The sequence below is a fragment of the Palaemon carinicauda genome, chromosome 23, assembly GCF_036898095.1.
Source record: "Palaemon carinicauda isolate YSFRI2023 chromosome 23, ASM3689809v2, whole genome shotgun sequence".
NCBI classification, from domain to species: domain Eukaryota; kingdom Metazoa; phylum Arthropoda; class Malacostraca; order Decapoda; family Palaemonidae; genus Palaemon; species Palaemon carinicauda.
This window is the reverse complement of record NC_090747.1, coordinates 37,727,188-37,731,964: the sequence shown is the minus strand read 5'-3', so window position 1 is coordinate 37,731,964 and position 4,777 is coordinate 37,727,188.

Here is a 4,777-nt window from a genome sequence, read left to right as displayed (position 1 = left end):
CTCCAAGATGACTCATATTGCCTTCTAGTAGATTTGCATTTATATTCCTCAAGGAAGTCTATACTGGCTTTCGAAATCCCGAAACGCTTTCTCACCGCTAGGGAGAGAAAATCATGACCTGCAGGGTCCGGGTTTTCTGTAATGAAGCGCAGACAGTTGACTTCTGGACTCGCTGGGTCAGAACTGGATCTGGTAGTGGTACAAACTTCAGCTACAGTTCCAATGCCAGGAGGAACCACACGCTGTTCGGCCACTTGTGGGCCACTATTGCCGCTACCCTTTGAAGGATCTCAGTTTGTTGAGGACCCTCAACAGAAGGTTGTGAGGAGGGAACAGATAAATCTTGGACCATCTGTTCCAGTCGAGGGACATCGCGTCCACTGCTTCCGCTAAGGGGTCCTCGTACGGGGCACGTACAGGGGCAACTTCTTGTTGTCTTTCGTCGCAAAGAGGTCTATCTGCAGTTCTGGGACTGATTCAGAATGAAGGAGAATGATCCTGCGTCTAAGGACCATTCCGACTCTATCGGTGTGAACCTGGATAGAGCGTCCGCTGTCACATTGCGGACTCCTTGAAGGTGAACTGCCGACAGGTACCACTTCTTCTTTTCCCGCCAATCGGAAGACGGCCAACATCACCTGGTTGAGAGGTGGTGACCTCGATCCTTGTCGATTCAAGTATCTTACAACTACCTCGCTGTCTATTACCACTTTCTGTGGAACGAATGACACGGGGAGACTTTCTTTAAGGTAAGGAGCACTGCCCTAGCTTCTAGAAAGTTTTATGAGAAAGGTCTTGAATAGCCTGGACCAAGTCCCCTGGACTTTTTTCCGATGAGAGTGACCTCCCCATCCCTCCTTTGAGGCGTCTGAGTGAATCGTCACCGACGGGGGAGGTGGCTGAAGAAGAACCTGACTTCTTTAGATGTCTGGCTTGGGACCAAGGCCTGAGAAGAGTACTTAGCCGAAGCGGCTGGTCTTCTCAGATCTCTTCACGCGTTTGATGCATAACTTCTCCAAACTCCGATTGCATCCTTTAGCTGTGCTCTTAGCACTGGGTCTGTCACCGAAGCAAACTGGAGAGAGCGCAGTACTCTCTCCTGCTCGTGTCTTGATATCCTTTCGGAATCTTGAAGTCTCTTGACAGAACCCGCTATCTCCTTCCTTTTCTTCGCTGGGGTGGAGAAACGGGTGTGACAAAAGGTCCCAGTGGATCTTAGCCACTGGAACTTTTGAGATGGAGAAAGTCGAGACTTTTTCTGTTGATCTTGAAGCCTAGGTACTCTAGGAACTGGATCACTGACTGGAAGCTTGCAAGCATTCTGTCTCGGATGCTGCCCACACCAACCAGTCGTCCAGGTAGGCTACTACCTGAATTCCCTTTAGGCGAAATTGTTTGAGAGCTACGCTCGCAAGCTTCGTAAAAATCCTTGGGGCTATGTTTAGCCCGAATGGCATGGCTCCGAAGGCGTGTAGTCTTCGCTGTAGCCTGAACCCTAGGTAGGGGGAGAGTCGATGGCTAATTGGAATGTGCCAGTAGGCATCTGACAAGTCTATAGAGACGGAATATGCCCTCTTGGGCAGTAAGGTCCTTATGTGTTGCAGTGTTAGCATTTTGAATTTGTAATTCACTATGAACTTGTTAAGTGGCGACAAGTCCAGAATGACTCTGAGCTTTTCCGAGTCTTTCTTGGGAACACAAAACAGCCTCCCTTAGAAATTGATGGGCTTCACCCTTTTTCTCCAACCGTTCTTGACCGTACTCCTCCATAACGGGGGTGGAGTGTTGGAAAAAAACCGAAGGTACGGGGGTGGAGTGCTGTACCAGCTCCCGCCCAATCCATTCTTGAGTAGGCTGTGGGCCCAGGGATCGAAGGTCCACCGATCCCGAAATTTCAGAAGTCTCCCTCCTACCGGTATCACCTCACTTGGACTGCTGTCCTGAGGTCTTGCCTTCCTGACCACGACCACCCCTGAATCCCCTTCCCCTTGAGGGGCGTCTAGACGAGCCTCTGGCTGCTCCTCTAGGCTTTGCTCGGAAGGAAGTAGACTGCCCTTCGAACGCTGGGGTGAATGCCGTGGACTGTGTCGACACGGCCTGGGGTACCCACTGAAAGGTGGTCGGGGTTTGTGCCACGATCTGGGGCACTGGGGGCAATGGCAATTGCAGTTGCTGTTGCTGTCTAAGAGGCTTGGCTGGCCGAGACGGTAGCCTAGTCCTCATAGTCTTCCTCTTTGGTTGAGGACCCTCATCCGGGGAAGACTTTCTTTTGATAGCCAGGTCCCACTTCTGGAGAAGGTTTCTATTCTCCAAGGTGGCTTTATCAAAAACTTCTTTGACCAAGTCGGTAGGGAAAAAGGTCTTTTCCCCAAATGTTGGAGGAGATTAGTTTCTTTAGCTCGTGCCTCACTGTAGCCGAGGTAAACACGAACTCCCTACCAGCTCTCCTTGCCTTGACGAAGCCATAAAGGTCCTTCGTCACTGTGGCCAGATGAGGCTTGGCCACTACCATGAACATTTCATGGACCTTGGGGTCACTTGCCATCGTCTCGAGAGTAGTCTGAAGAGACATTGAGGCAGTCAGTCTTTCTTTTGTATCGAGCTCACTTCGCAAAAGAAAGTCAGACAGCTTAGGGGGGTCCTTGCCGAACTGACGTCCGGCAATATCAGCCTCCAACTTTCCACTTAGAACGTAAGATGGACGTCCTTCCAATCTTTGTGGTCCATAGGCAGGGCCAGCGACAAGGGTTTACACTCCTCTAGGGAGGGGCAAGACTTGCCGGCCTCGAATGCTTTTAGTACAGCCAGAAACCCTTTCTGTAAAAAGGGGGAAGGCTCTAGTAGGCGAGGACACAAAGGAAGGGAGCTTCCTATTCAATGCAGCTACCTTTGAGTTAGAGAAGCCCCTCTCTTTCATCGAAGATGAAAGTAGAGCTTGAGCCTTAGCATGGTCATCACTATGACCTCCTTCGGCTCTGCCTCCTCCTTTGAAGCTGGTTCCTTCCTCAGCCGGACATAACAGTCCGGATATGGTGCCTTGCTGGGCCAGAATTCCACCCTCCAGGGGAACTGAGCCCAGCATATCCGAGATGACGATCTTTCCAGTCGTCATCGACATGTGCTCAGCATACCTCCATGGGTTAGCATCCGAGCACAAAGGAAGGTCTTTCACATTGAGCTTTTCTGGGGCCCATGTGATTCTGCAAGGCACTGCATTCGCAGTTCCATTGCAGCCGCCTTCTCCTGATTCTCCTTCTGCATTTGTTGGATCATTCCAACAATAGAAGAGAGGGCCTGTCCCAGCTCTACTGGGAGACCGGCCGATGTAGAGGGACTTGAACTTCATCCTGGGCTTCTGCAAGGAGGTCTTCCTCCTGACACCCGTCCACATCAGATATCCTGTCATTTAGCTAGATGTCTTGCATCGCGACCGCGACTTCAGCATCCACCTGGATCTGAACATAGGGGATCTCCTCTTGAGGCTGGGGAATCACTGCCTCAGCTGATGCCTTAGGGAAAAGATACGCCCTCATCTTCTCACTTGGAAGATAAGGGCCAGAAGTGTACTTTTGGAAGCCCCTTACCCAGGTACGAAGCTTCTTCCTAGCTATTTAAATGTCTCATTAATCAGGTTAGTGCACACAGTACATACCTGAGGGTCCCAATACCGGAGATCATCCTTGGAGACAGCGTATGCTGCGTGTCTCCTACAAAACTCATGTCCGCAGAGGTTCTTGCTGCTGACATTGCAGAAAGCACTTCCCCACTTCGGAGTGTCCTTCTGTAAAGAGAAGAAATTTCCATGAGTATCAAGTGAACTATGTATCACTGGATATGCATAGTATAGCATAACAATTCATAAATGAAAGACACACACTTGTGTTTCCCTCACAACCCATTGTTGCAGCCTTCCAGATAATAAAATCAAAAAATTGGTTTATCTCTACTAGAGTAACCAATGCAAGGTTTCCATAGGAAACAGGTGGAGCTCACACCTAGGCAATGATTTTAAAATCCTGGATAATAGACGGGGAAGAACTCTGCTTCCTGTCTGAGGGCAACAGCAAAGGGCTGTGTAAGAAAACACAATAGTGTTAGAAGATACAGTGCTGTACCTAAACTTTTACTATAGTTTTCTTCTTACTGTATATGCTATACAGAAGAATACTAGTACAGTATAGGAGGATGTGTGCCGGCCTGCCTTTGCCGGCCGGCACACACCACAATTAGCTTTAAAGTATACTACTTAACAGCTATAGGGCGGCAGCCCTCTGGTTCAAATGCCTGTGCCGGCGGCAGCAGCTGCCGGCCAGCAACAGCCAGTGTTGGCCGGCAATGATTGCCGGCCAGCAACTACACAAGGTAGTACCCAGCTGCCGGCCACACTCTTGGTGACCGGCAGACAAGGACTGACATAAGCCGGCCGGCAAAGGTACAAGACCGATGCCAGCCGGCAGCAAAAGAACCAGAAGACTACCCCTGCCCGGCTGCCGGCCTCATAGGCCGGCTGCCGGGACAGATACAGCACTAGAAGAAAATAGAATGGATGCCGGGATAAGAGTGTACACGACCCCCCAAGCCCGGCAACCGAAAGAGTGCATATAAGGAAGGGGAGAAACTTAATTCAGGCTTCCTTGACCAATGCCGTCCGGCTCTGTCGGCAGGCATGGATGAGGGACCAAGAGAGGTCCGGGCAGCACTCGAAAACATAAGACCCTTGCCGGCCAGCATCTCAGCCGGCCGGCAATGGCCTTAGTCAATTCCATATCCCAACCTA